This window comes from Arachis ipaensis, chromosome B05 (genome assembly GCF_000816755.2).
Source record: "Arachis ipaensis cultivar K30076 chromosome B05, Araip1.1, whole genome shotgun sequence".
Classification (NCBI taxonomy): Eukaryota; Viridiplantae; Streptophyta; class Magnoliopsida; order Fabales; family Fabaceae; genus Arachis; species Arachis ipaensis.
Window position 1 is genome coordinate 146,464,421 of NC_029789.2, and position 17,855 is coordinate 146,482,275.

General features: G+C 31.1%; 1 long non-coding RNA gene across 1 annotated transcript; it reads right to left on the reverse strand.

The window, feature by feature from the left end:
- LOC107644791 lies at nt 12,863-15,062 on the reverse strand. The gene is made up of 3 exons (XR_001621390.2): nt 14,630-15,062; nt 13,349-14,061; nt 12,863-13,176 (listed from the first exon to the last, which is right to left on the reverse strand). It is a non-coding gene; the product is annotated as an uncharacterized LOC107644791 (long non-coding RNA).

Genomic DNA, 17,855 nt, shown 5'->3' on the forward strand with positions numbered 1-17,855 from the left:
AAGTGAAAAGTGACTCGAAAAACACCTCCACTATATGGAGTGCTTGGAGGACCCATGATTGTTTCTTCACAAGGAAGCATACCTCTCTGACTTGGGGGAAAATCGTGGATAAGCACACATTAATTATTAAAATAGATATCAATTTAAATAATTTTTTATATTATTGCATGCATAAAGAATAACGTTGGTAAAAGGTAAATAAAGATGTCAATGAGTTATAACTCAAATGACATAGTCTCCCCATACTCAATTAAGAGGTTGCGAGTTCGAGCATCGTTCGCACAAGAACTGAGAGTCTTGAGACCGAAAAAAGAGAGAAAAAAAATGGGTTTTGGATGTTGTTCAGAATTCAGATTATTTGGGAATAAGGAGAAAAAAAGTATATGGAACCAAGAGATGACCAGTCAAAAAGTAAATAACATAATTAATTTATAATTATCTTAATTAGTTTAAATTTTTTTTATTTACAATATTTGTTATTAATTACTGTTTCATTAATGAATAGTTACCCCTTACTAGTTTGAAGCTTCTAAGATTCTATGTTATGAAGGAGACTTGTTAATAGCTATGCCTATTTTTATTCTTAAACACTTGTGAATATTGAACAGGTTGCATTCAGGACAAAGATATTTCACCCAAATATTAATAGCAAGGGAAGCATGTGTCTCGACACATTGATGCAGTGGATACCTGATCTGACCATTTCCGAGGTATGTCTCATAATAATAATTTTGGGATTATGAAGTAGATAACAGTATAGGCTGATACAATTGGCTCATGTATATTGTATTTAAGCATAGCCATTCTATAGCTCCTTTATTGAAGGTGTTAAGCTGCTACTAAAGATTGTTTACTTTGTTTGTCTACGTCCTTAGGTGTTGGAAGCAATTCGCTCCTTGTTGATTCACCCAAACCTTGATGACCCTTTAATTTGGTCCCTGAAATCGCCCACATGTATAAGACGGACAGGAAGAAGTACGAGTCAACCGCCAGAAGCTGGACCCTGAAATATGCCTAAACGTCCCTTGTATGAATATTTGTTGTCTATAATCGTAACCAAATTAAGGTCTCCACTTAAGAACGAGGGGAAAACCTTTTGGGAATACATTCAAACGAGGGGAAAACGTTTTTTTTTTTTTGGTCACAGTGTGAGCTGAAAAACCAACCCAAATAGTGACTTGACGGAATTTTAGCAACAGGGAATCAGGGATCCAATTAGTTTCTTTTAGTGGTAAAAGATGCCCGTGGAGCAATTAAACTAAAAGAGAATAGATTATATGTTACTATCTGTAACTATTTCTTATCTTTATTCCCTCATTATATCAACAAGAACATGTGAATATCCAGATATATACTAATTTTATTTTGTTTATATTACTAACCATCATTTATTTATGGGAAGGCAGTAATTGCTCTTCAGTGGAAGTTTCAGGACTCAATATCGGATGGGGGCAGCTGCTGATCTGATCGAGCTTTCTCATTCGTTTTTTTGTTTTGAGTTCTTCTGCAATAGAAATATTGACAGTAGTTTTGGTCAAGGCCCCAGAAAGTTACTAGCTTCATGTTTATTGGATTTCACCAACTCTCTTTATTTTTCCACTCAATGCTGATATGATGAATTTCGACAAATTTTCAGAGAATGCCCTTAGATTTTGATGACAAGCAAGGTTTGTGGTCTCTCAAGAGGGAATTGCCTGTAAGTGCACTTATAGAAACAAGTTTGCAGATTTAGCCGACTCTAGTTTTCGGAATTCAAATTTTCTTTAATGCATTTGCTAGTTTCGTGATATGCAAAATTGTTTAAGAAACAAGTTTCTTATAACTTTTTTCATAAAACTTTATGTGAGTAGTTATCTTTTTTTTTATTCAATTAATTGATTTCTTAACTTTTATACTTTAACTATAAGGAGATATGTGAGAGTGATATAGCTAAAGACGACTCCAATCAAGCTTCGTATCTTCACTGATGAATAACTTATGCTGTATTTTACAACAAAAAAAAATACAATGAAATATGGACTAAGTTGCATTAAAAAATAGAAGAGTAAAAATACAGAATGTCTTTTTTGGTTCACTAAACCTTAATATGTTTATTTTGTGCTTCGACACCTTTCTTTATCCATGAATATTTTTTTCTCTTCCGAGGCCGCAAAGTATAATTGTCATTGCATTCATAATCTGGGTCTTTGCCAAAGTAGGGACAACCATTACTAATAACGATAAGGGCTTTTTTCATCGAGTAACGCAGAGTAGGTCTCTTCTTTGGATTGGTGGATAGGGGACCACTACTAGGAGTGGTATCTATTTCATGAGGTACTTCGACGGCAATGGTTGGAGTGGGACATAGCGACTGTAGCAAAGGTTCTTTTTAAATTTCTTTTATCAATATTACTCTTAACTGTGAAGACACAACTCACACAAGAGACTGGAGCCTGTGACGATGCGAGAGTTGTTAGGATTAGGATTTAAAATTACTATTAAAAATATCTTTTTGTTTTCTTTATATATTTTTTATTCTATATGAACTCTTTAATTACTTTTACTATTAAACTTAGATTTTTGAATTTAGCATTTCTTCTTATGTTTTTCTTTTCTTTAAAAAATCAAAATAAATCAAATCTATCAATTTAGCTTGTTAACTCAAACTAGTGGAATTTGGCTGATATAAGAAAGTGAGAATGAAATTTGAATTGATCTATAAATTTTTTTTATAAACAATCGTTGGATAAAAAAAAAATCGAATTACTCTAAAGAAAATTAGATCATCTCATATTTTATTAGGCTGGTTATTAGATATAAGTGGATCAAATCGTCTTTTATTAAAATAGAATTCATTACTTTTTATTAAACTCTTGCATCCATAAAATTAAAATTCAAATTAGTGAATATAATTTATGACAAAAGACAATTACACTGTAAGATTAAATAAAAAAAATAATTTTAAATAAGAACAATTACTAAATAACCAAATGAATAAAAGTACCACTACATTCATAAAAGAAATAATAAAAAATTCAAAAATTAAATAAAATACTTTTTTTTCTAAATATGACACTCATAAACAATAAAATTTAATATTATACATAGCATTCAGTCGTACAAAAATTAATAATAAGAATTGGACAAAGAATTTGGTACACAGATACTTTCCTAAAACATTGTTGGTGGATGTTATAATACTTCCCTCATGTTTGGAGTTTTGAAACTGTTTTACATTATTAATATTGTAATATATGTTGGCACAATTTTTTAACATGTATTTTATTAATAGAGTTTTTATTATATATTGATAACATCATCAAATAATTAATGCCAACAAATTATATTTTTTAAAAAAGTTAATATTTAAAAAATTAACACTAACATAAAATTATACTTTTAAATAAAAATATAAAAATAATTATAAAATATTAATCTCCCATCTTTATTTATTAAGCAACGTTTTTTTTAATTAGAGTTTTATTAGTGTTAATTTTTTTTATTGAAATAAAATAAAAAATTATTGTTTTCCATAACAATTTTTTTATTTTTATCTTTTAAGATTTATTTTATTTTAGAATTTCATAAACTCATTACAGTACGATCTAAATCGTACTGGTATATTTTTTTTTATTTAATCTAATTTTATTCACATAATTTAAAATTATAAAATTTTTAAATTAAAATTTAAATAAATATAATTTAATTAATAACTTAATTTATTATTTTTAAATTAATTTTTTGCAGTTAAAATTTTTATTTTTTTTATATTTATTTTACCTCTTCTGTTTTAAATTAAAAAATCCTTTATATTTATTTTACCGCATAGTTCTCTTTCTTAAATTTCACTTCTAACCAAATCTATCACCTTTGTTTACTACCTGGTGTCTTGTTCAACGTTACATCTTTATCATTTTCTATTCGTATTATTTTTATTATCTTAAGCAAAAAATATCTCTAACTATATTTTTTAGATAAAATTTTTCAGATATTATGTACTTATATATACACTCTAGTATTATTAATTTAAAAAATTACATATATCTATCTCTTTTGTTGAGATATTTAAAAACCATGTTTAACCGCTTTAAAAAATAATACGAAAATGTTTATTTAAGATAAGATGAATATATTTATTTAAAATTTTTTAAATTTTAAATAAATTTATTCGTATTAATTTAAAATAATACGAATATGTTTATTTAAATAAAAAAATTTTAGAATAATAAAAGTATTATGTCCTTTTAATTCTTTTAAATTTTTAGTTTTATCATAATTTTATAATAATTTAATATCAATTTAAAAATAAAATAAATTTAAATTAAAACAAAAAATTTAACCCAAATAAAATTTAATGCTAATTCTTTTCTCTTTTCTTAGTAATTAAATGATGATTCTTCTCTCTCTTTTTAAATAAGGAGCACTAAAACTCTAAACAAATGTTTTCTCTTACTTTTAATTAAAGAGCACTAAAACTCCAAACAACTTTGGAGTATCAAATCACTTCCCCCCTTCTTTCTTTGACTTATAAACTGCAAAGTGCAAAACTTACAATACTCCTCTGTTGTTTGGAGTTTTGAAACTCCATAAAATTTTACCAAAAAAAAAAAATCTTTATGAAAATCCCATTTTAACCCTCCTATTCATTTTCATTCCTTGCAAATTCCCATTCACTTCATTTTAACTACTGTTATAATTTGTTGGATGGAACGCCGCGCTGCCAAGTTGCCGTCTGTCCACCGCGTCTATTCCACCATACGCTCCTTCTTTTTCGTCACCGTGTTCCTGCTCTGCAACATTCATTGTGGTAAAAAAAAAAAGTTCCGACAAATTAAAAAATTTACAACAGCAACGATGACGATGGCAAACGTAACCACCAACAAACTCCATCGCCCGAAAACGAGCATGCCATCAAATCACCGGCGATCCCTGAAACTACGACGGCAGCGACAACAATGTCCCGACAACTGCGATCGATTAGTATACCAAGTTCTCTTCCTCTCAAAGTTTCAAACCATAACCAGTTTGAAAGATTAGAACTCGTTGATTCAAAGAAAATCTGTTGATAATTTACAAATAATTTTAGTTATGAACAAAATTGATTGGGCCAGATAACAATTGTAGCAATGATCATCTGGAAGATCTGGAACGCCCGGAACTTGCTGATAAATCTTCATCGCCGGATGCCATTCACGCTGCTGCCATGGAGCTCGCGGGAGAAATGCAGAGGGGATTCTCAAGCTAATTACAGTAGAGATTTTTTTGTGCCAATAAGCTTTTTTAGGAAAACCCACACTAACTTAGGAAAAAAATTTCGAGCCCGATCTGTGATGCGACGATGACTCAGGATCCCGGAGGTCATTCCACAGCAGTTGCGTAAGGGAGGATAGGAAGAGATTTGCGTTCGGCCAAGGTGGGTGCCTCCGTTGGTGGCGTCAGATGCATTAGAGGCGGCGAAAGAGGTGTCAACGGCGCAAACAGTCTCCTTTGCGGCGGTGAACGGAGGAAGAACGAAGAGCTCTCTCTCACCATGAGGAACGACGGCAGCAGAATGATGAAACTAGATGAATGGGTCTTGGTTTTTGAGTGTATCCGGGTCGGGTTCTGTTTCTCGATTGGGCCAGCCCATGGTCCCACATTTGACCAAAACAAAACAAAATACAAATTTGGCCCAATAAATTTAAAATATAAAAAATAATAAATCACTTTTTTTCAACTTTTCGTATGGAGTTTCAGTACTCCAAAACATATTAAGAGTATTGAATCAGGCACCAACATTGTTCACGTAAATCTTATTACTTATGTAAGTATGTCTATTAACATTAAATGGACAAATTCTAGTTCACTGAAAAATTAATTGTCTATTTCTACTAAAATTGACTCACCAAAATTTGAGCAATATTTAAAAAGTCATGTGAGATTTTTGGTACTAGAATACTATCTATTATTGTAACATAATATAATAATGAGTTAATAGTTAAATTTGTCTTTAAAAAATTATTAATTTTTTAAATTAGTCTCCAAAATATTAAATTAGTCATATTAGTTTTTGAAAAAAAAAATATAGGTTAAATTCGTCTTTTTGTTAGTCAAATGATGATATATCACGTTAAGTGTCATGTGACATAATAAATTAATTGTTTCTAGAAGAAAATATCAAATCGGTACCCAAAAGATTCAAACGCGAATAAAATAGTACCTGAAAGATGTTATCGACAAAAAAATTTCTAAAAAAACTTAATTTTGACAAAAATGATCAACCGTTAATTGAGTTCTCTAGAGTTAAGGTTAAATGTTAAGGTGTCAATTAGCAATTATCATCTTTACAAAAGCTATCCATACTTTTAATTTTTATAATTTTAAAAACACCCTCGTTTCAATTTTTCTAAAAATCCTAAATCCCTAATCCCTTTTTTTGAGACTCGTCTTTTCCTTCTCCGCCTCTACCTTTCTCCTCCTCCTTCCTCCAACCAACTCCATGGCCTTCCAATAATATTCAATCGCGATCTCAAACTACTTCTTCTTGTAAGCAGTATTACCAACTTCCTCTTTTGTCAAATCTGCCACCTCTAGCTCCAACGGCTTTGAAATCTCTTCTACAGCAGTAGCAACTCACTTCCTCTCTTACGCATGGGTCTGTGGTGACTAAGACGAAAATAAAGGAGCCGCTTCCGCCATATTTTTGTCATCATCATCCTGTGTCTGGATCTTTACATAGAGCAAAACACCAATGACTTGCGTTACCCTTAGATCTTTCAGATAAAGATATTGCTCAGACTTTTCTGAATATCATGCATTATCTTCACGAAATTCGGTTGCTAAAGATAAACTCAGGTTCATGGATCTGCGGTAAGCCAACCCACATTCCCAGGCCAGAGAATACCTCGCCGAACTAATTGGTTGTCAGAGGACGAGACCTTGCTGCCGAGGAGGAAGGTAGAGGCAGTAGTGAACGGAAATAAGGAGGAGTTTATTTGGGAAGAAGAAGAAAACATGGACGAATTATCATGAGAAGAAAGAAGGAATGAGAGTCTCAGAAAAAAGGGATTAGGGTTTTTAGAAAAATTAAAATTGAGGTATTTTTTAAATTATAAAAATTAAAAGTATGGGTAACTTTTGTAATTATGATAATTGTTAACTGACACCTTAACATTTAACTTTAATTCCAAGTAACTCAATTGATGCCTGATCACTTGTGTCGAAAATGAATATTCTTTTAGGGATCTTTTTGTCGATAACATCTTTTAGATATTATTTTGTCAGTGTCTGAATCTTTCGGGTACTAATTTAGTATTTACCTCTTGTTTCTATTATTTTATACAAAGAGAATTTTGTTTATTAAGATCTAAAATTGATATTAAAATTAATGTTTAATTATTCTGTTGGTCCCTATAATTTTATTAAATTTTTAATTAAGTCTCTATAGTTTTTTATTTTCAATTGAGTTTCTATAGTACTTTTAATTTTATAATTATGTTATTTTTAATGTAAAAAATGTTAGAATTATCTGAATATTTATTTACAATCTAAAGGTATTCATCATTAAAAACCGAGTTAAATCTCAAAATAATCCCTGAACTTGCACTCAAGCCTCAAAGTGATTCTTAAAATTAATAATTACTCAAATTTATCCCTAAAATTGTCCTCCGAGACTCATAGTAATCCTAAATTAATTTCCTTCCATCCTTACCATTGGAAATGACTTAAACGACGTCGTTTTGTATTTATTAAAAAAAAAAACCCACACTCCCCTTCCCCAATTCCCCTTTTCTTTCCTTTCCCTTATCTGTTCTTCTTCCTCTTCCACAACCCATCTCCAGTTCCCCTTTTTCTTTCCCTTCTGAAATTTGTCATATAAACCAAATCACAGATAAAATATTTTTAGTCTCTTCTACTTGCTAGGTTGAAAAAATTAAAAATAGATGCATGTGTTTTCTATGACATCAAATTATTTACAATCCATCCTGTCACCACTTTGTAGGAAAAGTGTTAGTTTTTTTCTCTCCAAATTTTAATTCCAATTGGTTGGTTCATATGCTTTACCGGTAACGGGATCATGTTGTTTTATATTTGTTAAGGAATTGGCTCTATCTCTATTTCTCCAGCCCTCGTGCCAATTTAGTAGCTTAAACTTACAGCAAATTTTGGTTTCACAATCACTGTCAGTGAGGTTGAAGCATTTTTTGAGCTATTTAAGAGCATAATCAGTTTGGTTGTTGATGATGGACTAATAAGTAAGGTACCATATAGCAAATGCGTTTTTCTCCTAGTTTCCAACATAGTTGTATTTATGACATCTATTTTGTGATGTTCATTTTATTATGAGATATTTGGTGTGCTTTTTAATTTCTAGACATGAATGATCAACAATATATTATATTATTTTTTGTCTTTTTCATTTTCTTAAATAGAATCTCACACAGTATCATGATAAATTGCTTATACAATTACCAATATTTTTTATTTCTATTTGTTCTTCACATTCATTTCATAGTCTGTTCTTTGATTACAGTGTTCTTTCTTTGCAGGAAGAATTTCAATTGACAATCTTCAAGAATAGAAAAAAAGGAGAATATCTTTGCCAATCGGGTACTATACATACACAACACGGTCACATGGGTCTGGTTTATGAATAAGGCCTTCATTTTTAAGGTTTCTTGTAGGGGTGTTCATAAAAAAAACTAAAATGTGGTTAACCGGTTAAAAAATCATAACCACATTGTGGTTAACTAGTTTAATAAAACAATTTTAAAAATTATATCCATATTTTTTAGAATTGGTTAACCAAAATCAAATTAAAAAAACCAGTTTTTAACCGGTTAACCAAAACCAAAACCAAATTAAAATCAAAACCTAATTTCAAAATCAAATTACATACTCTCTCTCCCTCTCCCCCCATCTCCATCTCTCTCTCTCTCTCTCTCTCTCTCAGAGATAAGAAAGAAAAAGGAACGAAAGCAATGGAAGGAATTTCATTATTTATAAATGTTACTCGTATCATTTAAAAAGAAAAAAAATTAGATTAAAAAAATTTAATTAAAAAAAGGTTTATAAATGTGGATTTTTGTATGTAAAAACCAATTTTATGGTATAAAAACCAATTTTTTTGTATAAAAACTAATTTTTTAGTATAAAAACCGATTTTTTGATGTAAAAACCGGTTATTTTTTAAAAACCGGTTTTTGCTTTAATAACCAGTTAAAAACCGATTTTAAATTTTACTAACCGGTTTTATCATATAAAACCAATTTGGTTAATTAACCAATACTATATTTTTGGTTAACCAAAAAACTGATTTGGTTTTTGGATTAACCAAACCATGAACACCCATAGTTTCTTGCATGCATGAGTGAATGCCTATCTAGCATCACAAATGTACTTTGTTAAATTGATGATTTGCAATGTAAATAGGTTAATGAAGACATTGTTCATTTAGGCTCTATGATTTGGACAACACAGGCTTTATAGAACGCCAAGAGGTATCATATAGTGCAATCCTTTTTTTTTTTTTGAAATAAAGAAAGCTCGACACATTAAAGTGGAGCACCTAAAACAGTCATAACAAACAAAGTAGAACACAAAAACAAACCTCTGTTATCTCCGGCATTGCCATCAACAACCAAGAGGATCAATACCAGTCCACTCCTTGTAGCTCAAAAACGTCTTTCTTTGGATGATATCAACACCTGTTTCTTTATTGTTGAAAATCCTGTGTTACGTTCCAGCCAAATATTCCAAATCACTGCAAAGAACCCAGTCAGCCACATCTTCCTCTCCTGTTTTCTGTTAGGCCAGCCAGACCAACTCTCAAACAGTTCTTTAATGGTTCCTGGGACAACCCACTCTCTATCAAAACACCTCAGCCAAGCGCACCACACCTGCCACGTAAACTCACATGAAAAAAATAGGTGTTGTACAAATTCCACCTCTTTTTTACATAAAACATACACAATATCACTCTGTGGAATAACTCCTAATCTGCTTAATCTCTCTTTAGTATTAACTCTACCGACTAGCACAAACCAAGCAAAGAGCTCAATTCTCGGAGGAACTAGTCCTCTCCAAAGCGAGCTTGTGAAGCTATAGCTCGTAATATCCGCAGAAAGAGTCTCTGAATGCAACACCTGCATAAATGAGTTAGTAGAAAACACACCTGTATTATCAAATTTTCATACAACATTATCCTCTTTTCCAGTTGACAACTTAACTGGCCTTAATCTCTCATGAAGTTGGTGAACAAGTTCCAACTCCCATGGGAACAACTCTCTCCTCCACTGGAAATTCTAGATCCACTCTAGCCCATCCCAAAACCCATAGTCCCCTATCACGGATCCCTGTTGGTTTGAAACAGAGAAGAGTCTTGGAAAGCTCACTTGCAAAGGACCCCCTTGTATCCAATTATCCTCCCAAAAAAGTGTTCTTCTCCCGTTTTCTACTTCCATCGCTAGCCCACTTACCATTTTTTCCTTCACCTGTTGTTCTTTAATATTCAATTGAAAGATGTCTTTCCACGGGCCCCCCTTAACAGGTAATGTCTGAGAAGATAGCATTGCATGAGGCCTCAAATTATTACATGAACAAACCACCTTCTTCCACAGCGGACAGTCCTCCTTTGAAAATCTCCACCACCACTTAAACAGAAGCGATGTGTTCCTTAGTACTGCATCTTCTACCCCCAATCCTCCAGCCCTTTTGGGTGCTTGAACCACTTTCCACTTGACTAGCGGAATACCGTAGTTTCCGTCATCATTACTCCACAAAAATCTCCTCTGTAATGCAATCAGCTTGTCTGCAACTGCTTTTGGCATCTTATACAGACTGAGGTAATATATCGGGAGACTATTCAACACCGACTTGATGAGGACCAGCTTACCTGCTTTATTCAGAACCTTCGTTTTCCATAAGCTAAGTTTTTCTTCCACCTTATCTATGATCGGTTTCCAAGTTTTCACCAAACGCGGATTAGCTCCTAGAGATATCCCGAGGTATCTAACAGGTAGGACCGCTTCCTTGCATCCCAAAACACCACAAGCGTGTGTCACCCACTCCTTCTCACAGTTAACCGAGATCAGATTAGATTTATCGAAATTGATACTCAGACCGGACATAAGCTCAAAACAGCGCAGCAGTCGCTTATAGTTCACTATCGTCTCTGTATCCAGAGGGCAGAACAAGATAGTATCATCTGCAAATTGAAGATGCGATAACTCAATAAGATCACGCCCAACCAATAAAGGAGCAATTCGCCCTTATAGTGCAATCCTATTATAGTATTATGTGTCAATTTACTTAGATTTTCACTCTATTTTTCATGGTATCAAAAACAACTAACCCTACAGAAGTGTGCTCTACGAACACTTAATAAGTGATATTCGACACTAAAATATGATTTGTTGTAGTGTTCATTTACGTCTCCGCTTACGCCCGATTAATTTTAGTGATCCTAGCTTCATTGTTTTTTTGCGTTACTTCTAACAAGTCAAGCAAATGTTGATTGCACTTCTATGTGAATCTGAAATGAAGCTAGCATATGAGGTGATCGGGTTTTTTTTTTTAATAACTACAAAACTACGTCGTTTCAGTCATTTCCAATGACAAGGATGGACGGAAATTAATTTAGGGATTACTATGAGTCCTGGAAGACAATTTTGGAGACAAATTTGAGTAATTATTAATTTTAAGGATCACTTTGAGACTCGAGTGCAAGTTCAAGGACTATTTTGAGATTTCACTCTTAAAAACCTAACTAGATATTTGACCACATGTATTTTAAAAAAAAAATATTCTGTTAATTTTAATATTTTTGATATGAAAATGACTTAATTATAAAATTAAAATTAGTGTAAGAACCTAATTGAAAACAAAAAAAGTATTAGACCGAATTAAAATTTTGGTAAAACTCTAGGGACCAATAAAGAATAAAGACCTAATTGAAAACAAAAAAAGTATTAGACCGAATTAAAATTTTGGTAAAACTTTAGGAACCAATAAAATAATTAAGCCTAAAATTAATAGTATTAAAAATATTAAGAATTTAATATTATGAAGAAAAAATAATAGAGATTTATATAAGGACTAATTTGATTAATTTTTAAAATTTTAAAGATGAAAATGACTTATGTGTGTATTTTCAGCGACTATTTTGACTCTAAATAAATTTATAACGTGTTAGATAACACATAGCACACGTGGTATGCCATATGTTATTGACATGACACATCAACTAATTATCTTGTGACATGTGACATTAACCTATCATGTCATCATTTTACCAGAATTTAATGTAAAAATTAATTTATCTAATAAAATAATTATTTAATAATTAAAATTTATTTATAATAATTTTTTGTCTAAAACATTTTTTACAGACTAATTTAATGTATTAATCTAAATTTATTGTTTCGGACATAATAAATTAATGGTTTAATTACTCTATTGGTCCCTATAGTTTCGCCAAAATTTCAATTAGGTCCCTATACTTTTTTTTTTCCTTTTAATTGGGTCCCTATACATTTTTTTTTTCAATTTAGTCCCTATTAACGTTAAACGTCAAAAAAATTTTAGTAAATTGTGAAATTACTTTTATACCCTTAGGGACCTAATTGTAAAGAAAAAAAATATAGGGACTTAATTGAAAATTCGGTAAAACTATAAATATTCAATGAAAAATATTCCTATAATCCCTATTCAATGATTCTAAGACATGAAAAATATTCTTATAATCCATTTTATTTTATCCCTATCATTCTTTTGCTTATTTATATACAAATTGTACCAAAAATACCTTCTCTTTTTTTTTTTTTTGACTTTCAAAATACCTTATCTTAAGAACCTAAAAAAAAGAATGGATAAAATGAAATAGAAATAATAGTAACATATATAAAATTCAGTTTTCATCCATCAAGTATTCATTATGATAATGTAACATTTTACATTTGTGTGGATTCATAGAATATAATTTATGTCTTTATCATATCATGGTACACAATAAAAAACCACAAGACTATGTAATTTGTGTTATTGAAATTTAAAATCTGAAAATCAGTTCTTGTGTTGCAGTCTCCCACTCCCTGAACTAGCATAGAGATCAATAATAACATTGATAACGGACGGTTTTGAGTCGAGAAGAATTCTGAGAGAGGACTTCAGTTCATCAGTAAATATATGCAACCATCCTAAACCTCACTTTTCCCAGACCTGTATAAAAATCACCAATTTAGTAAATCAAATAATAAACTTAAATTCATAGTCATGATTCATGAACCTAGAAATAATAATCTAATAATGCCTTATCAAAGTGAACATTGTAATCAAATCATGCATGCATCACAATGCAAACCAGATAGGAGTAAAGATCGCAAACACTAACCGTGCTTTCTCCAATTTTTCAACCATATCTTTCATTGTGTGTACTGTAATTTTCTTCACCTGGTGTAAATAACACAGCAATTCAGAAAGTGTAAAGCATATACATTATACACCAGCAAGAAATTATTAAGCTCGCAATATGAAGGACACGTAAAGTTCATGCTGGAACTATCAAATTTAAACAAATTGGTTAGTGACAATAAACTTCTGATATACAAAAACAAATTCTTAATAAGCAAAAACTACACATGCCAAGATTAGACATACAATGTGATACTCAGTAATGTTATCTGATAGCAAATATACTTCAAAATGGTCTTTAAAGACCCATTTTGAAGTCAAAGATGATATTCAAAGATAAATCTGATTAGAACTGCTATATCATGTTATATTCAATTCAAGAATCAACTTGAATAGACCTGCTACATTCAATAAAACACAAGGCTAAGGAGAAAACACAAGAAGCTAAGATTCAAGCAGAAGAGCATCAATGTTTCTTTTTCCTTCAGGGCCTTTGGTATATCATGATTTTACATAGTCTCCATAAACAACACCCCGGTATTTGGCTGGCGATGATTCATTTATCAGTTCAGAAGCTGGGGAGATCCTAACCGTCTTCGCTGGATCATGAAATGTTGCCACTAATAGTCTTGCGCGATCAGGATTTGTAATTGCCCTATGCATGCAGCTCTTGTACTTCCCATTTGTTATGATCTGGAACAGAGCATTTTATATTAGACAGGTTGCGCCAATTTTATATTTTCTTATTGAAACTAACCAGCATTTTCCACAGCCTTAATCTCACAAGTGAATGATTTATCAAGAGAACATAGATAAATCACACATATCATGAGAATCCACTATTAAGATGTCACATTGTAGAAGATGGAATATCATACAATGTTATGATTTCAAGAAGAATATAACACATAATCAAAATTGTAAATTGTGAATGAAAACACACCATCTAAACTCAATATTCATGACAGTTTGTCAACCGTAGTTTTACTAAATGAAAAAGCTACCTTTTTTCACTTCTATAATTTTATTCATACCAAGATTTATGACCCAAAAACATCTTCACCAGCAATCCAAGCAACCTAACTTTAGTTTTGTCAAACAAGTTATTCGTAATAGATTCAACACAAAACAGTTTCTAGACCCCTAACCTCAGTTTAAAATATCTATGTCATACTGCACACATGCTAAGAAGTACATACCCATTTTCTAGAACATGCAAGAAACTAAAGAAGAGAGATATTATTAGATAGGTAGTGTCTACCTGATGATCATCTATTGGACATTCTATTCAATTTTAGAGTCATATTGATGCAAGTTTGTCATTAGCCACACTATTCAATCCTAGTCCTGGGCTCTGTCTGAAATGGAAGCCACGGGAGCAGGCGCGAGGCAGCGAAACCAGGCGCGAGGGACGGAGCGGCGGCGCAGTGAGGGAGGGACGGAGGCACGGCGCGGCGAGGCGAGGGAAGCATGGAAGCACGGAGGCACGTAGGCGAGACGCGGCGAGGGAGAGAGGGACAGAGGCGCGGCGAAATACAAGGGATGAGTAGAATACAAGGGACGAGGCACGACAGGGACGCCGAGAGGAGGAGGCGCGGCGAGAGGGCACCGTGCGGCAGATCCGGAGAGAGCTCGATGAAGAGGTTACGGCTAAGGATATGTGAGTGTGGAAGTGAGAAGGATTTTTTTGGAATTTTAAAAATATAAGAGTGTCTTGTTATCCTAAAAGAGAGAATATTCGTTTTTTTAAGAGAATATTCTGTTATTTTAGACGTTTTTGTTACGGTAGGGATTTAATTGAAAAAAAATAACATATAGGGACCCAATTAAAAAGAAAAAACCTATAGGAACCTAATTGAAAATTTTGCGAAACTATAGGACCAACAGAATAATTAAACCTAAATTAATAAGGCAAATAATTAATTACATAACTGGGTATTTTAATGGGCCACTGCAATCTCTGTTGTTTTTTTTTGGGCCATTGTAATTTGTGTATTAGAACAAAGATTATTGTTTTTGGACATGCATCACTGTTAAAAACCTCACTTCATTATTTAATTCTTTTCTCATTTTTTAAAACCAACGGACCATGTATATGTTGAACCGATTTTTTGTCATTTGAACCAAACCAACGGATATATTAATAAAAAAATATCAATTTGACCACATGTTTATCTTAATTAATGATAGAGAGCAACCTTAATAAAGACGCCTAAACCTTTTTTTTAAGGATTTTTTTAATTAAAATTTTACATATGTAATCAATTAAACCGTATTATATATTTCTGTCATAATTAGATTGGACAAACTAATTTAACTAAAAAATCGATGAACCAAATTTTAAACCGATATAAATTAATATCTTTTTAAAAAAAATGTCTATAATATTCTATTATAGAAAATATATAAGAATATTTATCATGATCGCTGGTTGAAGTTAGAAGTTCACTTGTACGGAAAGAATAGGTACAAACGGTCGAGAGCTATTATCATTATTATTTGTCCGGCTTCACATTATTCTGGTTGGTAAGTGATAATACAACAAATTAAAATCGTTCGCATTATTCCTCATAGTCAATGAAAAAAAATATATTTCGGGTCCACAAACAGACAAACGTTAATAAAAGAAAAATAAATAAGATCCATTTTCTCCAAAGTCCAAACTCATATTCAACTAAGCCCATAAGCAACAGTTGTTCCTACCTCATAGTATTCCCATAACGGATATTCTATGGCCTCTTGCACAGTGCGGCTCACCAGTTGAGCCATTCCACGCCTATATCTGGCTAACTGCGATATTTTTGTTCCTCACTGACAACAATCATAAATCTCAATCATCACAGAAACCACGTGTCAAACTGAATCTACATCTTATAAAATATCTTTATTTTTCTATAAACTAGTGAATTGTCCCGTGCATGCACGGGTAGGTAAATTTAATAAAAATTATTCATTAAAAAAATATTTTTATGTTAATAACATATGTATGAGTGTTCTATAATAAATTAGATTGTTTAGTAAGATTGACTACAATTTTAAGATTTTGACTTTTATCCTGTAATTTTAACTTTTGTTGATAGTTTTAATATCCTTTAGCAAGTTAAAAGATGAAGCTATTGTTTAAAATAAAAAAAAAAAGACAATAAAAAAATATAATCAAGCTAATTTGACGATGATGTTGAAAAAGTTGTTTTAGTGTGGTAAAACAAATTGAAACAAGGCAATATTTATAATGTGAACGACTATCATGACTTTTACAAAAAAATCAATAATAATAAGGAAGAATATAAAGATAATTATGGTGTACAATTAAGATGATTGGTTGAAAAAAAAATCAAGATAGATGATTGGAATTATAAATAATAATATTGTACACAAAAGAAATCAAGTAGAATGTACGAATTAAGTTACACATGTAACCAAATATGAAAACAAAGAAATAATGATGTGAATAGTAAAGTAGATAAAGAATTGAGTACTATATACTATTATGGAATAGTGAAAAAAGAACAAAAATGTATGATTCAGAGAAAGGTTAAACTATCGAAGAGTACAAATTCATTAAAATAAATTAGCATAAAATAAGTGTCAAAATATTAATTGAGCTATTTTATGTATAAAATGGATGAAAAGTCACTGAAACTAATCAAATACTTTGAAGTAACAACTAAATATATAATTGTGATTAATACTATAAAAATTATATAGGACATGAAAGTGTTAAATTATGTTTAAGAATAAAAATTTGAGTTATCATAACAAATTTAATATTAGTGGATATACGGTTTGGGTGCATTAGGTTATAATAATTCGCTTTATGTTTAGGCATACGATACATGGATACAAATAGTTATATATTTATTGAAGAAATCTGGTAGAAACATACTATGAGGATTATATGATTTTTCAGTAGTATATAAATTACTGTTACATATGATATAAGAGAAAATTTAAAACTGGTGGTGATTAAGCTGACTTGATTATATGAGTATGATTTAATTCAAAATTTTATCAGTTAAAATATTATTATATCGCTGCACAGAGTCATCTGATAATTAGAATATATCAATTTCGTAGTAGGAACATGTAAGAATATAAGAATACAATAAAAACTATGTATAAAGCATTTGAGAAAAAAAATTAATAGAAAAGAAAATAATAAGTATGATAATTAGACTACTGTATTCAAATAAATATATTCATTACATATATAAATAGAAAAAAATAATGAGAAATAGAAACAAACAAACTGCATAATGAATAACCAAAAAGGTCTATAGTGTTTGATGGAAGAGAAAATCCTAATAAATACTAAATACTTAAAACTTCTAAATTCATTGATTTTTTATCGTCAACAGGGACGTCAAATTTGACCTTGCTCCCTTTGACTATACCATGTTGAAGACAAAATTTGTGTTACTTCTGATGATGTAGAACCTCTCCAACGAAGTTCCATTGTGAAAGAAGGTCTAACCTTTTGACGTACA